A 25,109-nucleotide genomic window follows, 5' to 3' on the forward strand; every position below is an offset into this window, starting at 1 on the left:
TTTGGTGGGGTTTTGTTTTATTTTTGGTGATGGTGCGGGGTAGAGGCGGGTAGGTGGGCTCTCTGCTACGCCAAAGATTTCAGCCCGAGGCGGCGTGAGAGCCCAAGGGCAGTAGAGGGCGGGAGAAGCTTGACTCTAGGGCTCGCTTTCCCCTTCACGTGACCCGTCCTTCTCTCCGCGTCTCAGGCCCTGCTTCCGGTCTGGGCGTCACCCGGAAGTGGGGGGAGTGAGGAAGAGAAGGGTAAAGGCCGCGGGCCCTGGCGGCGGTGGGTGGAGGAACAGAAGCCGAGTGAGTGCCGCCACTGCCGCCGCACCCCCACCCGGGACGCCGCCACTATTTCTTCTCTCGGTGTGTGAGATTGGAGCTTGCGCGTGGATTTGTCGCTGCCACTGGCTGCGTAGCTCTCGACGTTTAACCATAGGAAAAAAAAAACAGGTAAGTCCTATATAGGCTTCCCGTCGTCCTCTTCTACTGGAGAGATGTTTTGTACTGTCAGTCTGTACTACCGAGCGTAGCGAGGGTCATTTTAATCTGGGGCAGTCTCCAAACTCTCACTTATTCACAACTCAGGTATTTACCTCACTCATATTTTACACCCCCCCCCCCCCCGCAACGGGGCATAGTGGAGGGGAGATTGGGTACTGACCCATGTCACTTTCCTTGTACCCTCCTGGGGAAGTGTTCTGATCATCCAGTGGCCTGCGTTACCTAATTAATTGAAGGTTCCAGAAGTCACATATATTGATGACCATTATTAATGAAATAATGTAAAATAATTATTTTGCTTCTTGTCTCGTTCTGGGAGCTGTAAGCTAAACTGAGAGAACACTCTTGTTCCCATTTCATTTTGTTCATTCTGCCCGCTTCCCAGTAAAGTTATTCTTCATCCGTGCCACACCCTGTGGCATCTTTATATTTGACACTTTTTGTTGTAGACATTGAGGTTATACTAAGCACCAACAACTCTTTTATTGCTTCACAAGTTCGTGTTTGTAGCATCTGATCTTTGTTTTAGAGTCTTTTCATCTACGGTAATATGGTTTTGTATTGAGTCTTAATGTGTGGAGGACATTGAATTGGGTGATACTGAGGTGTGGGGGTGGTATGGAGTATACACAAGAAATAGGACAGAATCCCTGGCCCCAAATGAGTTTGCAATCAAGTTAGTTGACTTCAGTAATGAAGACAATGGGTTCTACCAGCCACACTGGTTGAATCACTAGCTGCTTATCTCATCCTCCTATCTTTTAAAAATCTTTTTAAAAATTTCATCCTTTAAAAGGATATTTTGAACTGAGATTTTATTTTTTATTTTTAAAACATTCTTGTGTTTACATTCATGACATGAGAGGGTTTTTTGGTACTAGAGGGTCTCATAATGTAGTAGGAAAGACAAGTACATCCTTTTAATCTCAGTAACAGTGTACATTAGAATGACAAAGTGTTAGGAGCATGCAGGGAAGTGAACATTTGAGATGGACCTTGAAAATGGATAGGATTTAACTTTGCAGGAATGGAGGTAGGGAAGGGCAGCCCATGTAGAATCAAAAATATGAGCCAAGGCTTAGGGAGCTGGAAAGATGCAGGACATCCAACAACACGTGGTACATCAACATCCTTATTTTTAATACAGCCACATCCTCTAAGATCTTACTGCTAAAGGAAAAAAAATATAGGCTCTAAAACTGGTAAGCTTACAACCATATCCAGCTACTCTCCAGCCCACAAAAAAGCTTATATATAGAAAAAATACATGAAATGACATTGTGGATGTATGAGATTTAAGTCTGATGTAAACTCAAACAAGAGAAAAAAATAAAGTTTGCTGTATATTTTTATGTTTTAATTTTAAATTTAGTTAACATATAGTATTATATTAGTTTCAGGTATACAATATAGTGATTCAACACTTCCCATACATCTCCCAGTGCTCATGACAAGTGCACTCCTTAATTCCCATCACCTATTTAACCCATCCCCCCAACCTACCTCCTCTCTGGTAACCATTAGTTTGTTCTCTATAGTTGAGTCTGTTTCTTGGGGTGCCTAGGTGGCTCACTCGATTAAGCTCTCCGGTCATGATCTTACAGTTCATGAGTTTGAGCCCCACATTAGGCTTTGCACTGACAGTGAGGAGCCAGTTTGGAATTTTCTCTCCCTCCCTCTCTCTCTGCCCTTCCTCCGTTCACTCTTTCTGTCCCTCAAAATAAATAAACTTAAAAAAAAGAAGAAAAAAAAGTCTTTCTTGATTTGTCTCTCTTATTTTTTTCCTCTTAAAGTTTGCTATATTTTAATTCTGATTGATTGTTAATGACTTAAGTGTAATTTGGAATCAATTTTTACATTGCTGGGAATGAATAACATGATTGATGCCAGAAGCTGAGGATTTGTGCAATGATTTTCTGCATTTCTTTTTTTCCAAATTGATTTCTCTCCTGGTTTTCTTAATCTGATAGAAACTGTTCTTTTCCAATCATAATCTTAGAAAGATCTGTATATATACAATGGAATACTACATGGCAACGAGAAAGAATGAAATCTGGCCACTTGTAGCAAAATGGATGGACCTAGAGGGAGTCAGGCTAAGCAAAATAAGTCAGGCAGAGAAGGACAGAAACCATATGTTTGCACTCATAGGTCTAAAGGGAGAAACCTAATGGAGGACCATGGGGAGGGGAAGGGGGAAAGAGAGTTGGGGAGAGAGAGGGACAAAAAACATGAGAGACTCCTGAATACTGAAAAGGAACGGAGGAATGAAGGGGGAGGAGGAGGGCACTTGTGGGGAAGAGCACTGGGTGTTATATGGAAACCAACTTGGTAATAAACTATTAATAAAAAATAAATAAAAGCGTCTCTCATTGTTGATAGTAAAAACAAAAAACAAAGAAAGAAAGATCTTGATTCTTGGCCTCCGGGTAGGGTTAGATTAAATGCTAATCTCTCCAAAGACTAGGTTAACACCTCTGGTCTCTAATGCATAAGGCTGATTTTCTTTGATCAATGCATGCAGAAATAGTAAAATTTATTTGAAAACAAATAAATCATATGAACAAAAATTTATTTGAAAACAAATAAATCATGAACAAAAATAACTCCAACTAACATACAATCTTTACTTCTGTGAGGGCTCAAAGGCAACACATTCCTTTTATAAATTCCTCATTATAACTTTTATCTATATGTTGAAAAATACTTGACAAACTTTAATCAAGACTTTTTTTAGTTTATTTATTTATTTATTTTGAGAGAGAGAGAGAGAGAGAGAGAGAGAGAGAGAGAGAGGGAGAGAGAGGGAGAGATAGAATCCCAAGCAGGCTCTGTACTATCAGTGCAGAGCCCCATTCAGGGCTCAAACTCAGGAACCATGAGACCATGACCTGAGCTGAAACCAAGAGTCAGATGCTTAATCAACTGAGCTACCCAGGAGCCGCTTTAATCAAGACTTTTGACATATCCCAATGAGTGAAAATAATTTTCATTTGCCAGTTGGAAAATTAAATTGTGAGGAGAGATTTTATCTGAGGTGATACAGGCCCTGGCACAGCTGAGAATAATATTTGGGAGTTTTGTCTTAAAATTTCTTCTGCTCATCTTTGCCAGATGTTTTACAGAGTTTTTTTTTTTTAAACTGTGATCTTCCTTAGGACATAAATAAAAATGTGGAGGGGAGAGGTGCAGGAGACACAGGCCACTGGCCTCTTTTGGTTCAATTTACCATCTCAACAATCATATTTATCACTTATAAATCTCAGTCTTCAGGTTGATTTAATATGCTATAACTTGCTTACTTATTCGCTGACATAGTATGGCCAGAAAAGTATCATGATACTTTTAGAATGTTTCATTAAAGTGAAAGGGCAGGATGTTTCTGGTTTTATAAATACGTTCCTAGTTTCTCCAGCACTGTTAGAAAATTGAAGTGATTTCCTTATCTTTGTGGGATTAAATGTGTGGGATATTGGTAGATTACATTAGTTTTCACAGATATTTCTTTCCTTGAAGGTAATGAGGATAAAGTATCCCCATTTTGAGCCCACTAGTTGTACTTTGTCCCATGTTTTCTGTCCACATTTAGAATTACATAGCCATGTCTTTTTAAAACCTATTTTTACTTTATGATTTTCTACTGTAGAAGTCCAGTTTTACAGACCTATACTCAGGAGTATATTTTCATAATTTACTAGTTGAATAAACAGGTTATTTCACATCTTAGGGAAATTGTTTTAACCTGGCCACTTACCTTAGTTGATTGTGTTTGTAAAAAGTTTAAGTGTTTTGTTTTATGCTGTTGTAATTGTTGCTAATCCTGTTTGTGCGTTTGATGTCCCAGCCAAAGACTGTGAGGGAATAATATTGGAATTACTTCCCTCCTCTGCTCTGACCTGAGAGTTTGCAGGGCAATGTATAGTCTTGCAATTGTGAAGAAAACAGTTTCCGCTCTCTTGAGTGTTCATCTGAAGCGTACTACCTGCCATTCAGGAGAGGAGAGCATTAAGAGGGCTTCTGTTAAGACCTGAAAAATGGTTAACAGAGATAGAAGAATAGAAAACAGTTCCGAAGTGAAGAGCCTTCAAGGGATACAGAAGTGCTGATGCATAGGGGCACAGGTACCCCAATGTTCATAGCAGCACTGTCAACAATAGCCAAAACATGGAAGGAGCCTAAATGTCCATCACCTGACGAATGGATCAAGAAGATGTGGTATATGTATATACAATGGAGTATTACATGGCAATGAGAAAGAATGAAATCTGGCCATTTGTAGCAAAGTGGATGGACCTCGAGGGTGTCATGCTAAGCGAAATAAGACAGAGAAGGACAGATACCATATGTTTGCACTCATAGGTGTAACAGGAGGAACCTAACGGGGCCATGGGAAGGGGAAAGTGGGGAAAAAGAGTTGGGAAGAGGGAGTGAGGCAAATTATGAGAGACTCTTGAATACTGAAAACAAACTGAGGGCTGAAGAGGGAGGGGGGAAGGGGGAATGGGAGTGATGGTCATGGAGAGGGGCACTTGTGGGGGAAGAGCACTGGGTGTTATGTGGAAACCAACTTGGCAATAAACTTTTTTAAAAAAATGAAGAGCCTTTTAAAGGAAATTCCCAGGACTATTTTTTAAATTAATTAATTAATATATTTATTTATAGAAAGTGTGCATGTGTGAGGGAGAGGTAGAGAGGAAGAGAGAGACTCTTAAGCAGGCTCCACACTCAGGGTGGAGCCCGAGTCTGGGATTTTGACCAGGGCTGAAAACAGGAGTCAGAAGCTCAGTAGACTGAGCCACCCACAGACACTTCTCAGGACTATTTAGGATAAATTTGTAGCTGACTTAAAGTGTCATGAGGATACTTAAGAGTTGATCCTTGAAATAACAAAAATTTACGAAGACCTTCGTTGTTAAGGAGTTCCAAGTGTAACTCCTTAGTTGATCCTTAAAGTTACAATGGTAAGAAATAAAAACAGGCATCTCATTTTTTTTGGTGATAATAAAATTATTTGTTCTAAGTATTCTAATTGAATTATTAGATCAATCAATAATAATGCTATTAACATAAAGTGTATTGTATTATTATTAATAAATATATTATCATTTTGGAGGAGGGAGAGAGAGAGAGAGATGGGTAGGAGCAGAGGGAGAGGGACAGAATCTTAAGGAGGCTCCACACCCAGTGCAGAGTCTGACATGGGGCTTGATCTCAGGACGTGAGATCATGAGCTGAGCTTAAATCAAGGGTCAGATGCACAACCAACTGAGCCACCTAGGTTTCCCCAATACATTATATTTTTAAAACACTACTATTAAGGGGCGCCTGGGTGGCTCAGTCGGTTGAGTGTCTGACTTCGACTCAGGTCATGATCTCACAGTTTGTGGGTTTGAGCCCCGCATTGGGCTCTGTGCTGACAGCTCAGAGCCTGGAGCCTACTTCAGATTTTGTCCCCCTCTCTGCCCTTCCCCCACTCATGCTCTGTCTCTCAAAAATAAACAAACATTAAAAAAATTAAAAAAGCCCATTACTATTACTATTAAATTATTTGCATACAACCAATTTCATTTTGGCCAATAAATGTTTTCCCGTATTTTACTATGCCATTTCACTGTTAAATCTGAATATCAATTATTAGTTCAGACTTAGAGCTTGGTATTAATTTCTAAGCACACCTTTAAGTGCATTTTTGGTATTAGCAATCAAATTGGTGTCATATGTTTTCAAGTATTGTCCATCTAATGTGAAGTGTTTTATCTGGCTCCTCTGTTTCTAGCTAGGTTATAGCTGAATGAATTTTAGTCATAAAATCCTTTGTGGTCTTCAGATAGCCTTAAATTCATTGTATAATGATGGAAAAAAGAATAATTTATGTAGTATAGTATATTATTTGAACTTGGGTGTTAAGGTATGATTAGGGTTGCCTAAGAGTGTGTCCACTGTGTTTTTTACAAAATAACCCACAAATGCCTATTTCTTAACTTTAGGAGAAGTGATAAGTCATGAGATCTTGAATCTTTTCCTTTTTATTTTTTTGTTGCATGTAAATGAAGGAGACTAGAATTGATCTTTCATCTGGTGTGAAAAAATGTGCACTTTGGTAGGAGTTTACATATTCTTTCATGGGGCCAAATTTTATTTCTAGACCTAGCTAGTGGCTAAGCTAAGATTTAAAGCCAGACAGTCTGGTTTTAGAACCTATGTTCTTCTCTCTCTCTTTTTTTAAAAAGTTTTAATGTTTATTTATTATTGATACAGAGAGAAATAGAGCACGAGTGGGGGAGGGGCAGAGAGAGAGGGAGACACAGAATCAGAAATAGGCTCCAGGCTCTGGGCTATCTGCACAGAGCCTGACACGAGGCTCGAACCCACAAACCGTGAGATCATGACCTGGGCCGAAGTCGGGCGCTTAACCAACTGAGCCACCCAGGTGCCCCTCTTTTTTTTTTAAATAAAGTTACTTTATTTTTATTTTGAGAGAGAGAGTGCATGAGTTGGGGAGAAGGGCCTGGGGGGGGGATAGTGAGAGAGAGAGAGAGAGAGAGAGAGAGAGAGAGAGAGAGAATATATATCTCAAGTAGGCTCCATTCCCAGTGTGGAGCCTGACACAGGCTTAATCCCACAACTTTAGGATCACAGGATGCTCAATTGAGCCATCCAAGTGTCCCTGGAATTTATGTTCTTACTTTACATAAAGGAACTGTAAAAATTTTTTTGATGTTTATTTCTTTTTGGGAGACAGAGAGACAGAGTAGGGGAGGGGCAGAGAGAGAGGGAGACACAGAATCTGAAACAGGCTCCAGGCTCTGAGCTGTCAGCACAGAGCCTGACGTGAAGCTTGAACTCACTGACCGGGAGATCATTACCTCAGCTGATGTCGGATGGGTAACCAACTGAGCCACCCAGGTGCTCCAAAAAAAAGTTTTTTGAAAGTAATGTTAGCAACCTATATAATAAAATTATAAATTCTAGTTTTGCAGTACTATAAATTGAGTGGACGTAGGAGGAATATACTAATCAATCGGTACCTGCAAGTAATAATTAGTTTCTCATGCATTAATTTGTTGATGTTTATTCACTTTTTAGAGAGAGAGAGAGGGAGAGAGAGAGGGAGAGAGAGAGAGAGAGAGAGAGAGAGAGAGAGAGAGAGAGAGAGGGAGAGAATGAATGCACAGCTGGGGAGTGGCAGAGAGAGAGAGAAGGAGACACAGAATCTGTAGCAGGCTCCAGGCTCCAAGCTCTGAGATGTCAGCACAGAGCCTGACCAGGGGCTTGAACTCATGAACCATGAGATCATGACCTGAGCCAAAGTCAGACCCTCAACCGACTGAGCCACCCAGGTGCCCCAGCAATAATTAGTTTCTAAATTACAGCACAGAAAATAGAAGCCTCAGATTGGGAGGGCACAGTAGCCTACATTACACCTATAGTATGCCAGCATCCCATCTCAAAACTCATTCACAGATAGCAAGTCATGTCACTCTGATATACTGATTCTTTCTGCTTCTCCACCAAGAAAACTCATGGCATACTGCTTTTATAATTAGTGAGCTACAGACTCTGGACCGCTGAGCTTTTCTGGATTATTTCACTGATTGTGAAATGCTGAACCATAGTTCTGAATGATTTCTGAAAATATAGGCAGAGGAAAAGGCTTTTGCATTTCTGACCGACTCTTCAAAATAGCTGCATTCTTACAAAGTTGGATGTAAGTTGAGCTTTTATAAGTTACATAAGCACTCCAACTAATAAATGTTTATTGTGTGCTTGTTGTGTATGTAGTGTTTACGTGGGTTCTGTGAGATATGCAAAGAAGCATAAGGCATAAGCTCCATTGTCTAATCAGAGAAATCTAAAACCAAACAATCACAGAGAAGTTAAGTACTAAACTATGATGGTGATTCCAAGGATGTTCAGAATTCAGAAAGTAAGTGGGTAGGAGTATTTGACATGTTTTTCATGTATGGGGTAGGACTTGGTTTCATTTACTAACTCAGCGATTATTTGAGTAGCTACCATGTGCAAAGTACTGGGGATATGATTGTGAATACAGCAGATATGGCCCTGCTTTTCTGGAGTTTACAGATTGAGTGAGGTGATTTAAATACGTGGAAGAGAGCATTCCAGGTGAGGGGACCAGTCTAAACAAAATCATAGAAAGAAGTTGCAAGCATGGGCTATATATGGCAGTGAGGGCACTTGCCTGATGGTAGTAGAGATTATATGTTGGGGAAGGATATTGAAAGTGATAGATGAGGGCCATTTTTTGAATGCTTTGAACAGTATTTAATCTGTGGTAAATTCCTTGGTTATGGTATTTTGGAGAGGGTTGGGAGCCTGGGCTTTGGAGTCTTAGGCCTTGATTTGGTCTCATTTCCATTCTAATTTGTTTCCTGAGTTTAGAATTTTGTGTTAAGTCTTCTTAGCAGATGATAAAGTGGTATTTTCACAGAGAAGCTGGGATCAGTTACTCTAGTAGTACCAAGTAACACTAGAGAGCAACGTTTACATGAAGTGCCAGTGGGAAGTTTAAGAAGTTGGGAGAAGTAGAAGGAGCTTAGGCAAGGAGTAAGAAAGAAATGCATTCTGTGATGGTTAGTAGAATGCAGTTAGAAATGTTTTCAAGCAAAACAGAGTACATTTGCTTAGCCTTTGTTTTCAGTTGTGTTTTATTAAGAATACTGTGTTTCGTTTGTCCAAATATGAGGCAGTAACTGCAAGTTATTTAATTCAGCCACTTGAGGACTATCAGTGATCATTTTAGATTCTGTTCTACATGTGAAGCATCTGGTCAGTGTCAGATTATCTTCTATATTTGGAGCATCTGACTAGACCATTCTGTGTTAGTTTTGTATTTTACCTAAACACAACTTCGTCAGAAGCTTATATGGTAAGTTTTGTTTATAATCTGTGTTAGTATTCTTACAACTTGGCTTCAGGCATGAGTGGATTGCTAAATGAATGCCTGTTATGACCTGCCTTTTGTCTCTTGCTACCTTTGGATTTACTGTAAGTACCATCATGATCTAATAAGGTTTAACAGTATTATTCTGGCACTTTCTAGAAATTTTTTCCACCAGATAAGGAGAAATCACCTAAGACCATCTTTGTCTCATCTCAATCCTCCATTGGGGTGATCTCCAGCCTTATTACACAGAAGACCTCCTTTTCCTTTCTTTTTTTTAAGGTAGGCCCCCCACGTGGGGCTTGAACTCACAACCCCAAGGTCAGGAGTCACATGCTGTACTGACTGAGCCATTCAGGCACCCCCAGAGAGCCTTATTTTAATCTGAGTCTTGAGATCGGGGCAGATATAGTCATTGTAGTTCCAGAGAAGTAGTTTCTAGCTGTACTACTGTTCTCCCTTTCATTCTGGGAATGTTAGCTGGGATGTGAGGCAGAAAGGAGAGGAGAAAATATTGGGAACCACCTTAGAGCTCCAGGAAGCAAGGTTTCTAGACTGACCAGGAGATCCTGATCTGCAGGTTCGGAGACTTCTACTTTATTTCATCTAGGGCTGTTGTCTTACACAACTCCAGGGGCAGCAGTCACATTGGTAGTCCATGTAAGTCTATAAATACTATGTTGTGGAGTTATGCAATATGTCCACCTTGAAAACTACCCAAACCCCTTCTATTTCTAGCCCCTTTCTCTTCTCAATATTTACAACATTCAGCAGCCATGGTAGTCCCAAGTTTGTCATTTGAATTTCACTTCTCACCTTAAGGGTCTTCTGTAGTCCATTAGATGAAATTGAGATCTTTGATGTTTTAAAAAAATTTTTTTATGTTTATTTATTTTTGAGAATGAGAGAGACAGAGTGTGAGCAGGGAAGGGGCAGAGAGAGAGGAAGACACAGAATCCGAAGCAGGCTCCAGGCTTTGAGCTGTCAGCACAGAGCCTGATGCGGGGCTTGAACCCATGAATGATGAGATCATGACCTGTGCCGAAGTTGGATTCTTAACTGACTTAAGCCACCCAGGTGCCCCTAGATCTTTGAGGATTTTAAGGAGTTGCATCAGTTTTCTTTATTTAAGTGTACTCATCAGTAAAATGGTGATGATGCCTGTCCTAACTCATAGGTTGTTACTAGTATCAAGTGAAATAATATATGTGAAAGTACTTTGTAAATTGTAGAGTGCTATACAAATGTAAGATACTATTCTTTCTTGTGTCTTGTCAGATAGTGGAAAGGGTACTAGACTTCGAGACAGGAGTCTAGAATTTAAGTTCCAATTCTGCTATTAACAAACTGTGACTTTGGACAAATTATTTTGTTTCTGGGTGTTTGTTTCCTTATCTATGAAAAGACACTAATAATGCCACTCCTCTCTACCTAGAAACCCAAGAGTTATTTTTTTCCTCACCCTACAGTCAGTCACTAAGTCTGTTGTCTCGTTCTTTTTCTTCTTCTTCTTTTTTAAAGTAAGTTCTGCACCCAACATGGGGCTTGAACTCACAACCCTGAGATCAAGAGTCACATGCTGTGCTGACTGAGCCTGCCAGGCAACTCTGTTGTCTAGTTCTTGATATTTCTCCAAATTTCCCCTTCCTCTCTATCTCCATTTAGTCCCTAATCATTTCCCTTCTGGCTATAGCCTTTTTATTTTTTTTTTATGTTTATGTTTTTATTTTTGAGAGAGAGAGAGGGCACAAGTGAACAAGGAGCAGAGAGAGAGAGAGAAGGGTGGGGAGGAAGGTAGGAGCAGGGCTCACCAGAAGCAGGACTCCAATTCACCTGATGTAGGACTATAACTCATAAACCATGAGATCATGACTGAGCCGAAATCAGGTGTTTAACTAACTGAGCCACCCAGGCACCCTGGTCTATATAGCCTTTCTAAAAATTATGGTAAAAATACATAACATATTATTTACCAGTTTAACCATTTTAAGTGTACAGTTCAGTACCATTAAGTACATGCATAATGTTATGTGACTGTCACCATTGTCCATTTCTGGAACTTTTTCACCATCCCACACAGAGACTCTGAACCTATTAAAGAAGAGCTGCTCACTTCCCCTTCTACCCCCAATAACTTCTACTTTTGTCACTATTAATTTGCTTATTCTAGGTACCTGTTATAAATAGAACCCTACAATATTTATCCTTTTGTATTTGGCTTATTTCCCTTAGCATGTCTTTCAGGTTCATTCATGATAGAGTATATGTAATAATTTAATCCCTTTTTATGGTTGTATAATATTCCATTGTTGGACAGTAGGCTTTAACTGGTGTTCCTGACTCTATCCTTGCCCCTTCCAAATTTATCCTTCATGATATGACCTTACTTACCTTTCCAATTTGTTTGTTTTTCCCACTCATACTATACTGCTAGTCATACCAAAAGCACTTCTTCAGATGTGCCATGCTATTTGACACCTTTGTAACTTTGTTCATGGCCCTTTTGTCTGGAGTTTCTTTACATTCTTCTGGAGAACTCTTATTCAACCTTCAACACCCAGCTTTCTTAAGAATAGTAGGTTGGAAGGGCACCTGGGTGGCTCAGTCAGTTAAGCGTCCAGCTTTGGCTCAGGTCATGATCTCATAGTTCGTGGATTCGAGCCCCGCGTTGGGCTCTGTGCTGACAGCTAGCTCAGAGCCTGGATCCTGCGTCGGATTCTGTGTCTCCCTCTCTCTGACCCTCACCTGCTCATGCTGCCTCTCTCTCTGTCTCTGAAAAAAAAAAAGAATAGTAGGTTGGTTAAATAATGGTTCATTCATATAATGAACTTCTATTCAGCCTTTTAAAATTATGGCATATATTAGTGGTTAGAAGCACAGACTCTGGATCAGACTTATAGCATTCAAAGTTCAGTTAGGTCATTTACTAGCTGTGTGACCTTGGGAAAGTTCCTTAACCTCTCTGTGTCTCAATTTCATCATCGATAAAGTGGATATAATATTGTACCTTTCCCCTTGGGTTGTGAAGATTAAAATGTTAAAAAAAAGCTGTAGGGAGTCAAGGTATAACTAAATTCTAAATATTGGTTTAGTATATTCTCTTGGTCTTTGAAATAAATTATCAAAGCACCTCTTCTCTTGCCTTATCTGCCTTTTTTTCTACTTTTGATGAAGGATTCATGTGCACAAACACACACAAAGAAATAAGTCAGAGATAGACTGAAATTACTAATATCTTTTAGCTAAAAACTAATTCTGACATCTCCTTTTGAAAAAGGTATGGCTATAAATGTAGGAAATTAAAGTTGGACATATCACAAAGAAAGGGAAAGAGATCAAATTAGGAAAAGTGTCAGTATCTATGTTCAAAGATGATACTGCCATAGTTTGGTATAAAACAAATTGTATCTGGCCAGATACTTGCAAATCAGTATCAACATGCACACACAAAAATGAGTTTGATGGAAATGGATGGATTAATCTGAAAAGCTTGGACTATATTTGCAGACTGTCTGCTTACTTCATGCTGAAAATTGTTCTTTGGACCTTGGTTTGATAAAAAGAGAAAATTTATGAACAACATGGATGTTAGGAAAAGTCAAAGCATTCTGAAAAATAGATATTTTTAGGTTTTAGTCAAAGCACATAAGTATTTCATCTCTAAGAACTAAGACAAAATAGTTTTTCTACCAATATTTAAACTTTTTTTAAGTATTAGAAAGATTTATTATATTCTTGCTTGGTAGAAGAGATACTTTTGCATAATCATCAAGATGGGTCACCAAGATATACTACATATACTGAGTATTACAGTTTCCTCCAATACAAGTCAAATACTAGTGTGCATGGGGTTGGTGGTATAAATCTACCTGACACCTTTTTTGTTTCCTAAGCAGAATACAAGTACCTGACCTAATTATCTATGAAAGACCTGACATGAGTTGACTTGTTACTGTTGTTGAGGACAGGCATCACTTACTCTTATCACTGCCTCCATAGGACAGAGAAGTCTTTCCCAGAGCTGGAAATGTGAATAGAAGTTAGGTGTCCATTGGCATCTTGATTTCCTAAGTGGAACTCACTATGCATTTCTCCATAAGAACCAGTGTTAAAATACTATTAATATACAATCTAGCTTCATGATTGCCGAGAAACTTCTGAAGACCAATGTGTAAAAGCAGCAGGATGGTCTTTGGCTATCTTTAGTAGTAAAATTTTAAGGGTTGAGCAGGCATGATGCAGCCTAGATTCTGTTTGGTGTCCCCTAGTAAGATCATTATTTTTAGTCCTTTAGAAGGTAAAAAGGTTTCACAGAATAATGAGTACAGTCACAGTACCCAGCAGTAATGTAGATACTAAATGGAATGAAATGTGAGCAGTTCTTTCGTGCTCCTCAATCCTGCTGGCAGTGAAGTACTAAAGCTGGTGACTTTCCCCAGTCCACTTAGGAAACCGGCCACTATAGTCCAGAAGCTGAGACCACCAATCTCTGTGAAGTGCCCAGAGAAAGGAAGTTTGGTGTATTGACTTAGCTCTCTACAACATAGAACCCTGCAGAGAAGCAGAGCAAGGACAGCCGCTGCCTCTGGCAGGCCGAGCTAGCATGGTGGGAGCAAAGAATATGGCTTCATCAAGATGTAGGATCACCAGGAGAGTCCTGTTTCCATTCCCAGCACATCACCCAGCTCTTCACTCTTCACTCATTCCCAGGAGTCCCAAACCCAAAGGAAGCCTCATGCTAGGATTGCTTCTGCCAAACACAGAAAACCCACCTATTCCATGCTCTGTAAGTTGCACTCAAGTTTTAGGTTTATTTATTTATTTTGAGAAAGAATGTGCATGTGTATGTGTGGGGGGGAAGGGAAGAGAAAGAGGGAGAGAATCTCAAACAGGCGCTGTGCTGTCAGTGCAGAGCCTGACACTGCTTAAACTCACAAACCATTAGGTCTTGACCTTAGCTGAAATCAGGAGTCAGATGCTGGACGCTTAACTGACTGAGCCACCAGCAGCCCCAAGGAACCCATTTTTAAATTGAAGGCATCCATTCAATTAATACTTATTGAGGGCCTATTATATGTTTCAGAGAAATATGCTAGTCACTCAATGGATTTTCTTTTCTTGTTAATGCACTGTTAAGGTCACCTCTTACTTTGGTCAGGGTAGGATAACCAGTTGTAGTTATAAGTTAGGGAGGAAACATTGCTGGAATGTGTGTATTTGTACCAGGTAGGGGACCAGGGGGAAAGGAGTCTCTAGAAGTTTGAGGACCAGGATCAGAAGAATAGCTGCCCAGAAGAGGTAGAAGAAAAAAAAATCTAGAAAATAGTAAGGAAGTGAGAGAAACAGAAAGAATTGGAAAGTTTAATGTTTTTTTCAGATTAAAGTTTGTGTGTCTTCTCAGGATAAGTGAGGATGGACATTCAGGTTGAATTGTGTTTGTCACCAAACTGCCATGTTTGAATGTTAGTATTTGCATATACCTGTACAAAGCTGATCACCAGTGTTCTGTTTATACTTGAGTAGCCATGCTGCTACTACAGTATGTGCAAAGAATCTCTTGAACCCAGTCCCTACCTATTCCAGGTTTAATGACTATTATCTTAGTTCAGGCCCTCATCTGTTGCCTGCACTGTTCTTTCTAGACAGCGTCAAACAGGGGAAAGTACATACGTTTTTGGAGACTAAGAGGTGTGAACCATTCATTAGCTTCTTGGCATTAGGGCAAGAAACTCTCATTATCTTTCTGAACTTCATTTTCATCTTCTATGAAAGGAAGACAGTTTAGCATGGTCATTAGGATTAAAATATTTTTAAATGCCTGACATATAATAGTAACTCAGTAACTCTTAATTTCTACCTACTATCAGCATGATCTTTCCATTTTTAAATCTTCATTTGAAAAAAAAGTCATAAAAGTAGTATATAGGGTTAAACATGGCTACCTGACCACATATGGTTAGCTCTTGTCCTTCTCAAACTCCACTAATATGGCACTAAATAAATTTTGAAAGGCTTAAACCTACAAGGACAGAGAGAACAGGAGAGGGACATAAGCAGAGGAATGGTTTGAACATATCATTGGAAGGCAGGAAGCAGTAGAGGGGGAACTTGCCTGCAGAGGGGGATGTCAATGAGGAATGAGGTCTTTTATCTCATATTACCCATGAGAGGCTCAGAACTTAAAGATTAGTATGTTTTCCTAAAAGATGAGGAGGAGACCCATAGCTTAAAAATAAAGGAAATGTTTTAAAAATTGACAGAACAGGGTTGGGCCCTTCAGGTCTCTTTGGTTTCCTGCTACACCAGGGTGATGTTCTTGCTTGCTTTCCCATCCTGCCCTGGAGAATAATGTGGTCTTGCACAAGATATTTAACCTATTTGTACCTTGGTTTCCCCTCTGTAAGATGGGGATAATTATATAGTATTTACCTCAAGTTTGTTGTAAGGGTTAAATGAGTTAATACATGCAAAAATACTTCTCATAGTAGCCTGTTTTTTTTAATGTATTTATTTATTTTTGATACAGAGAGAGACAGAGCATGAGAGGGGGAGGGGCAGAGAGAGAAGGAGACACAGAACCGGAAGCAGGCTCCAGGCTCTGAGCTGTCAGCACAGAGCCTGATGCGAGGCTCGAACCCACGAACGTGAGATCTGACCTGAGCCGAAGCGGGAGGCTTAACCGACTGAGCCACCCAGGCGCCCCTCATAGTAACCTCTTGATGAATGTTAGTTGAAGAGGGAGGCGGTGCCCAGGGACTTACCTAGCTGTCAGAGGCAGCTCTAGAATTTAGATATGCCCCATGGTGATCAGAAGCCTTTAACACTTAGGTGGAAGATGGGGTCTGAACATAGGCTTTGACCCTGCAGAAGCCACCTTTTCCCAGCCTCTCTCCTTTGTTCCCAACTCTGTCTTTTAGGAATATTCTTGAGCTGTAAGACTGGCTTCAATTGGAGCACTGAGCTCTTATTATTCCTTTACTCAGTAAATGTTTATTGGGTGCCTGCCCTGTGCCAAGGACTATTCAGGCTGCTGAAATGACAGTTGGGTCAATAATAATATTAGCATTTGTTGATGCTTCCTGTGTGTTAAATTTTTGCTAAGTGCTTTATACATATTAAGTCATTTAATTCTCATTATGACCCTATGGAACAGATGTTGTTATCCCTGTTTTACAGATAAGGGAACTGAGGCACAGAACTTAAGTAGCATGCCCAAGGACATGTCACATAGTTAGCAAGCAACAGAGATAGGACCCAAACCCAATCTGGCTCTCCAGTCTGTGTTTTTAACTGTTACGCCTCCCTACTTTTAGGTAGCTTACATTTTGAAAGGGGAAGACAGATAGTAAATAATTAAAGTAAATAGATACCAAGTAGTGAAGTGCTATGGTAAAATGTAAAACAAGATTGTGATATAGAGGAACTGGCAAAAGGTAGCTTTTGATGGAAGGTTCAATGTTTATGAGTACCAAATAAGAGAAGTGACAGTTCTCTAAGAACTGATTAGGGTATTGCTGTCTCTGCAGATTTGCCCTTTCTGTGATTTGATTCCTAAAGCTGTACACACATTTTATTATTGCTAATAAAAAACAATAGGAGTTCATGTGCATTGATGGCTTACTGTGTATGAAGTACTATACTAAGCAATTTGCGTAGATTATTTCATTTTACCCTGCATCCTGTACCGCTGTCATAATTCTTACTTTTTCAGCTGTGGAAAACTGAAGCTTAAAGAGACAAAGTAACAGAACCATGGTTTTAAATTCAGCAGGTGGCGTAGCAAGGATTCAAACCAAGGTAGACTGATTCCTTGCTCTTTTACTTTTATAGATTTTATAGATGAAGTGATTTGCTCAAGGTTACTCTTTATATATACCATAATAGCAAAACCCCCACAATAATAGCTAACTTTTATAGAGATTCAAAGTATGCTAAGCATTACTTGGTCTTCACAATGTCAATGAACTTTATCTATATTTTGGAGCTTTGGGGTGAGAAAAGCAGCACATTTGAGTGAACAAGCTTCTAGTGCTATGATTTTATTATCCCAAATTGAAAAATTTTCACATTAACTAAAATGCGTATGTTATTTCAGCACAAAGCCAGAGCCAGGATTTAACATGAGGCCATTTGATTTCACATTAGAGTTGTTAAACACTCCATTGCAAAGTAGAAGATAACATGTAGCTTATTGTTGTTCATTGTATTATGGGAAACCAATCTTGTAAAATTACACACAATAATCCCCAAGGAATGTCTGTTAAATTATTTATAGTTTCTTAAACCTTTAATTTTGAAAAAAAAAAAAGCTGAAAAGAGTTTTTCTTCACAGATTTAGAGGTAGTACAGGGGAATGGTACAGAGTAAGAGCTCTGGGGTTAGTTTGTCTGGTTTCCAACTCATCTCTACTCCTTGATATAGTGACTCAAGCATGACCTTGAACTGGCAACTTTGCCCTTCAAGCCTCAGTTCTTTTAATTGTGAAAGAAGCATACTATGCTATCTGCCTCATAAGATGAATATGAGGACTAAAAGAGACAGCCTTTCTACAAAGTGCTGGGCATGGTCCCTTTTGTCTGGCTATCTCTCATCTTAGAAATGGATCCTTATTCATCATCCATGGATCCAAAGAGAAGCTTTAGCCCCATTGCATTGGTTTCAGTACTTCTTGAAGTGTTCTAAGTGTGTGAGCTTTGGAACATGGACTTCCCTGAAATACTGTTGTTCAGTGGCAGCTTTTTGCTATGGTAAAATTATATTATTATGGTAACAACTTTTTACCATTTTAACCACTTTGAAGTGTATAGTTTAATGGCATTAAGTACATTCATGTTGTGAGGTACCTGGGTGGCTCAGTCAGTTAAGCATCCAACTTTGGCTCAGGTCATGATCTCATAGTTTGTGAATTTCAGCCCTGCATCTGGCTCTGTGCTGTCAGCTCTGAGTCTGGAGCCTGTTTCAGATTCTCTGTCTCTCTCTCTCTACCCCTTCCCCACTTGTTCTCTGTCTCTCTTTCTCTCTCAAAAATAAACAAACATTAAAAATTTTTTAAAGTACATTCATGTTGTTATGCAGTCTTCACTACTGTGTGTCACTTTTTTTTTTTCAATTCTATAATTAAGTGATTTTAATGGTTAGTATACCTTTGAGAAATATTTTTGGCCTGGGCCCACAGGTATATTTCCTTAGTCCTTATATATCTAATATGCTTTTCATTTTCTTCAGAAATTGTAAAAAAAAAATAAGATTTCTGGATAAAAAAATAAATTTTGGTTTATAGACATTTTCTCTTTTACTTTTAAAATTAAAAAAAATTTTAATTTAAATCCAAGTGAGTTAACATATAGTGTAATAATGATTTCAGGAGTAGAATTTAGCAATTCGTCACTTACATATAACATCCAATGCTCATATCAACAACTACCTTTTTTTTTCTTTTTTAAACTTTTTTATGTTTGTTTATTATTGATACAGAGAGAAACAGAGCATGAGTAGGGGAGGGGCAGAGAGAGGGAGACAGAATCTGAAATAGGCTCCAGGCTCTGAGCTGTCTGCACAGAGCCCGAGGTGGGGCTTGAACTCACAAACTGTGAGATCATGATCTGAGCTGAAATGGGGTGCTTAACTGACTGAGCCACCCAGTTGCCCCTCAACAACTACCATCTCTCTCTTGATCTTTTTGTCTTGAAAAACTGAAACTCTACACCCATTAAACAGTATTAGTGATAGTTTTTATTTATTCTCAGCTTTTGTGACTGAGGCTGAGAAATGTCACTCAATACAACAAAGAAACGTGACTAGAAATCTATATCATCCCTAAAGCACAATTCATATGTGAAAAAATGGTTATGTTGGATTTTATCAAAATTAAAAACTTTTGTCCTATGAAAGAAAATGAAAAGGAAGTCACAGATGGGGAGAAAATATTTGCAAATCAGTTTTGACAAAAAGTTGTGTCCAGAATAAAATTTAAAAACCCTTGAAATTTGGTGCGTCTAGGTGGCTTTGGCAGTTAGGTGTCCTATTTCAACTCAGGTCATGATCTCATGGTTCATGGGTTTGAGCCCCGTGTCAGGCTCTGCACTGACAGCTGAGAGCCTGGAGCCTGCTTTGGATTCTGTGTCTCCCTCTCCCTCTGCCCCTCCCCCTCTTATGCATACATGCTCTCTCCCTCAAAAATAAATAAAAATAAATTCCTCAAAATTAAAAATTCAACAATGAGAAAATAACCCAATAACAAAAATGGGCAAAATATCTGAATAGACACTTCACCTAGAAGATATAAAAATAGCAAATAAAGTGAATGCAAATTAGACAGATGTGAATGAAAACAATTGGGGAAATGCAAAATAAAACCACAGTGATGATGGTAACACATGTACCAATCTGATTCTGGATGTTGATAGTGGGGAAAGTTGTTTTGCAATGGAGGGAAAAGAGTATATGTAAACTTTCTGTACAATTTTGCCGTGAATCTAAAAATGCTCTAAAAGTATTTTTGACAATCACAGGGAGATACCACTATACACCTTTTAAAATGTCAAAACAAAACAAAACTGCAATACCATGGGTTAACAAGGCAGAACAGCTGGAACTTCCATACATTGCTGGTGGGAATGAAAAATAGTACAGCCACTTTATTTTATTTTTTTTAATGTTTTTTAAAAAATTTATTATTGAGATAGAAACAGAGCACGAGTGGGGGAGGGGCAGAGAGAGAGGGAGACAGAATCTGAAGCAGGCTTCAGGCTCTGAGCTGTCAGCACAGAGCCTGATGCAGGGCTTGAACCCACAAACCGTGAGATCATGTGTAGAAGTCAGATGCTTAACCGACTGAGCCAGCCAGGCGCCTCTCTGTCTCTTTTTTTAAAAAAAAAAAAAAGGTTTCAGAAAGACTGGGTGGCTCAGTCAGTTAAGCATCTGGCGTTGGCTCAGGTCATGATCTCGCGGTTTATGGGTTGGAGCCCCATGTCGGGCTCTATGCTGACAGCTTGGAGCCTGCTTCCTATTCTGTGTTTCCCTCTCTCCCTGGTCCTCCCTCTAAAATTTTAGGATGCTCTAAAAAAAGGTTTATTATCCAGCATATTATTGACTGTCTTTGAATGTAAGAAAATTTAATAGCTTTGTAATATCCCATCAAATGCATGGGGCATCATTTATTTTACCAATCCTCATTAAAATTTTTTTAATGTTTATTCATTTTTGAGAGAGAGAGATAAAGAGACACAGAGAGTGAGTGGGGCAGGGGCAGAGAGAGAGGGAGACACAGAATCTGAAACAGGTCTAGTCTCCAAGCTGTCAGCACAGAACCTGATGTGGGGCTTGAAGTAACAAGCCATGAGATCGTGATCTGAGCCGAACTTAGATCCTCAACTGACTGAGCCACTCAGGTGTCCCATTAGTCCTCATTTTTTTAGTCATTTAACTTGTTTTCATGTTTTCTTTTTGTGATGAGTATTCTTATATTTATATATTTAAGTATCTTTATTTGTTTCCTTAGGAGATATTCCTCAAAGTCATACTTCCAAGTCAGAGAGTGATACTTTATCTAAGCTTATTTAAAAACATTTTTTAATGTTTATTTATTTTTGAGAGAGAGAATGACAGAGCCCGAGCAGGGGAGGGGCAGAGAGAAAGGGAGACACAGAATCTGAAGCAGGCTCCAGGCTCTGCGCTGTCAGCACAGAGCCTGCTGCAGGGCTCGAACTCACCAGCTATGAGATCATGACCTGAGCTGAAGTTGGACGCTTAACTGGCTGAGACACCCAGGTGCCCCTAAGATTATTTTTTATGTCAAAAGTAATGTATATGTTCACAGTGATAAAGTGTTACAAGATACAAAAAAGCATGTAAGGTAAAAAGTAAGATTTTCTGACTTCCCAGCCCTCTTCTCTGAGAAACTGTTAGCAGATTCCTGTGTATGCTTCAGAAATTTTAAGTACACTTTCAAGCCTAAGTAATACTTATTTTCTTTTTTTCCTCTTTACACACATGGGATCGTACACACACACACACACACACACACACACACACACACACACAATTTTACAACTTCCATTTTTCACTTAACTATCTTGTACATTTTACATCAAGAAATACAGACCACCTTATTTTATATAATGGTTATATCATATTCCATTGTGCGGGTATGTTATTTAGATGCGGGTATGTTGTGCGGGTTTTTGATTGACATTTAGGTTGTTTTCAGTTCCGTGCTATAATAATAGTGCTTCAATGAATATCCTTGTATATGTATCTTTATGTGCACATCTTTTAGATAAAATTCCTAGAAGTGTAATTGCAAGGTAATAAGGCATGTACATTATACATTTTGGTAAATAGTGCCCAAAACGGCCTCTAGAAAAGTTGCACAAATATATGCTCCCACTAAGAATATATGAAAGTAGTTAATACTTTGTAAGACTTTTGATAACATACTGTCAAATTTTCATCCAGAAAGCTATCATTTCATGCTCTCAATAGCAGTGTAAGAGAATGTCTATTTGACCACATGCTAGATGTTACTGAAATTTGTTTAAGTTTGTTTAGTTTTGAGAGAGAGAGAGAGAGAGACAGAGACAGAAACAGAGATCATGAGCAAAGGAGGGGCAGAGAGAGAGGGAGACACAGAATCTGCAAATGGTGCTCTTCTAACTTCATTATTCTACACTTATTAATTGGCATTCTACTGTGTAAACATATTGAATTAAAATATGTAAAACCACTAAATAAAATGTGGGAGGAGAATAATGGCGCCAACAAAGGTGTCTGTGTCCAAATTCCTGGAGCCTGTGATTCACTTAGAAGGTAAAAGGGACTTTGCAGATTTGATTAAAGATCTTGAGATGGAAGCATTATCCTGTATTATTTGGGTGGGTCCAGTATGATCATAAAGGTCCTTATCAGTAAAATAGCCTGTCAGGAGAGTTAGAGAGAGAGAGATTCATGGACAGAAGCAGAGGATGGAGTCATAAAGTTGGGAGCTAAAGACCACAATCCAAGGAATGCAGGCAGCTGGAAAAATCAGAGATGGATTCTCCCATAGAACCTTCAGAAAAGACATAGCTCTGCCATCACTTTGAGGTTTTACTTTTCCCTTGACTATAAGATGAGATTCTTTAGTCCCTGTTATTTCTTGTATATTGGAAGTTAGCTCTAAAAGTTTGATTACATATTGAGTTTTTTAGTGAAAATACTTCATAGATGGTGTTTAGTGGGTACATACACAATGCCTTGTTTTCCCACTATTTGTAATACTAATATTGATCACTGAATCAAGGTGGATTTTGCTTTCTTCATCTTATTTTACTGTATGAGATGCATTTTGGGCTGCTGACCTCTAGAATTGTAAGATACATTTGTAGTTGTGGCAGTTTGTTCCAGCATCAATAGGAAGCTAATAAAAGGGGGTGTTAAATTGAATTAACATTTAAATTTTTTGCATTATTCAGGCAGAGGTTAAAAATTCTAATTTAAGATAGACGCTAATAAATCAAGGAAGGATGTTGTAATCTCTAGGATAGTAAAAGAATAATTCTTATTTTATTTTATTTTTTAAGGTTTAAATTTTTCTTAATGTTTATTATTCTTTAAAATTTTTTGTTATTTTTTTGAGAGACAGAGAGAGACAGTGGGAACAGGGGAGGGTCAGAGAGAGAGGGAGATACAGAATCTGAAGCAGGTTCCAGGCTCTGAGCTGTCAGCACAGGGCCTGACTTGGAGCTCGAACCCCCAAACCATGACATCATGACCTGTGCCGAAGCTGGATGCTTAACCGACTGAGCCACCCAGGCACCCCATAATGTTTATTTTTGAGGGAGAGAGAGAGAGAGAGAGAGAGAGACAGACAGACAGACAGACCGACCGTGAGCATGAGCATGGGAGGGGCAAAGAGAGTGAGGGAAACACAGAATCTGAAGCAGGCTCCAGGCTCTGAGCTGTCAGCACAGAGCCCAATGTGGGACTTGAACTCACGAACTCTGAGATCATGACCTGAGCCGAAGTCGGTCACTCAACTGATTGAGCCACCCAGGAGCCCCTAGGATTTTGTTTTATATTTGATCCAAACCTCAAACAGTACATCCTCAAAACCCCGTTTCCCTCATGCCCATAAGTTAATGTCTACTGATTTATTGTCTCTCTGTGCATGCCCATCATATTTGTAAGCCTTCTGATCCTAATAAAAACGGGGCAAGGACCCTTATTTGCGGCTCTTGTGTTTTCCTGGACATTAGACATCTCTCTCCTATTTTAATCCTGTGTCTGCTCTCTCGCTGGCCGAGAGAGAACTTTAGACTTAGAGTCTACGACACTGACCAAGAAGAAATCTCTTTCTCTTTTTCATCTTTTTTATCTTACAGGAGAACTCAGAGGTAGTTTGTCTGTTCATCCAGTCAACTGACCATCCACCCAACAAAAAACATATTTACTGAACAATTGCTTTGGGTGCCCCTCTCCCCCCTGTCAATCTAGTTTTCTCCCTAGTTCAGACTTGGAATATTTGAAATAGATTATTTTCATCTAAGTAAGGGGGAGAAAAGTAGAGGCATGTATTTATGCTGTAGCTTTAGCGGCCACTAGTGGGAGTCCTTGTGGAGAAGCAAAAAAAGTGATTGTCTTTTTTGGGTCTGTGTTTGGCCAAGTATATATGATTTTGGCTTATGCCATTAATATCTGACTTTTTATTGTATGGTAGTAATATAACTTATAATTATAAGTCATACATACATAGCAATAACTAGTGCTACATGCTATTTATATATATTTGCCTAGTAAATAATAGGCATAATTTTCTACTTAAATTTTCCTGAGATTTTGTGCAGTTTCATTGGTCTTAAATATGTTACAAATTATTTCATGTTTGTTTGGGAAGCATTTATTATAATGCTTAGGTGGGTTGAGAACAGATATTTAAATAAATAATTTAAAAAATTAGTGTTTATTTTTGAGAGAGAGCGAGTGTGAGCAAGCGCATGCGTGGGGGAGGAGCAGAGAGAGAGGGAGACACAGAATCTGAAGTAGGCTCCAGGCTGTGTCTGAGCTGTTAGCACAGAGCCTGACATGGGGCTTGAACTCACTGTGAGATCATGACCTGAGTAGAAGTTGGACACTTAACTGACTGAGCCACCCAGGTGCTGCCCCAGTAACTTCTTCTTTTTAACTTTTATTTGTATTTATTTTATGTAGAATTTACTCCCAGGCCATCTGTTTTTGTATCTTCAGTTTCTTCTGGCATATCTTTTTCTTCTGTGTATCCTCTTCTTCTGGTTTAGGAACAAATCTGCTCTTATTCAGTGTGGATCATCTCAATGTGTCAGGGAGCTCATGTATGATTTAATCTGACCATGAACCCTGTAAGTTCTATGCTGCATCTTGGGAGCTTTGTTCACCTGGATGTTCTCAATGACCAGAGAATCTACATCTAAACCCTTAAGTTCAGCATTACTCTGCATTTTTAACCATGTGGACTAAAAATTCTGTACCTTTTTGGGCCATCGATGCTGTGACCAGCACCACTGTTTGGCCTGGGCACACCTATCAGCTCCACCATTGTAGTGATGGAACAGCACATGTTACTTCTTGAAAGTGACATCTTTCAGATACTTGATGACTTTTTGGATATGCAATACCATTGAAGGCCTAGGCATGTGTTTCACATGTGTTTTTAAAGTGAACATGAAGATTTGAACTTCTTGATGTGCATGATTTTGTAGCGTT

The 25,109-nt window shown here is 39.2% G+C and overlaps 1 protein-coding gene across 4 annotated transcripts in view; it reads left to right on the forward strand.

Annotated features, from left to right (window-relative positions):
• Positions 1-226: 226 nt before the first annotated feature.
• The window catches only part of ATP7A (ATPase copper transporting alpha), a 164,053-nt gene continuing 139,170 nt past the window's right edge, over positions 227-25,109 (forward strand). For all 4 annotated transcript variants that reach the window (XM_029929756.1, XM_029929751.1, XM_029929755.1 and 1 more), the window contains exon 1: positions 227-436. The gene's annotated coding sequence lies outside the window, so the exon portion shown is untranslated. The remainder of the gene's footprint in view (positions 437-25,109) is intronic.

The sequence above is a fragment of the Suricata suricatta genome, chromosome X (assembly GCF_006229205.1).
Source record: "Suricata suricatta isolate VVHF042 chromosome X, meerkat_22Aug2017_6uvM2_HiC, whole genome shotgun sequence".
Lineage (NCBI taxonomy): Eukaryota > Metazoa > Chordata > Mammalia > Carnivora > Herpestidae > Suricata > Suricata suricatta.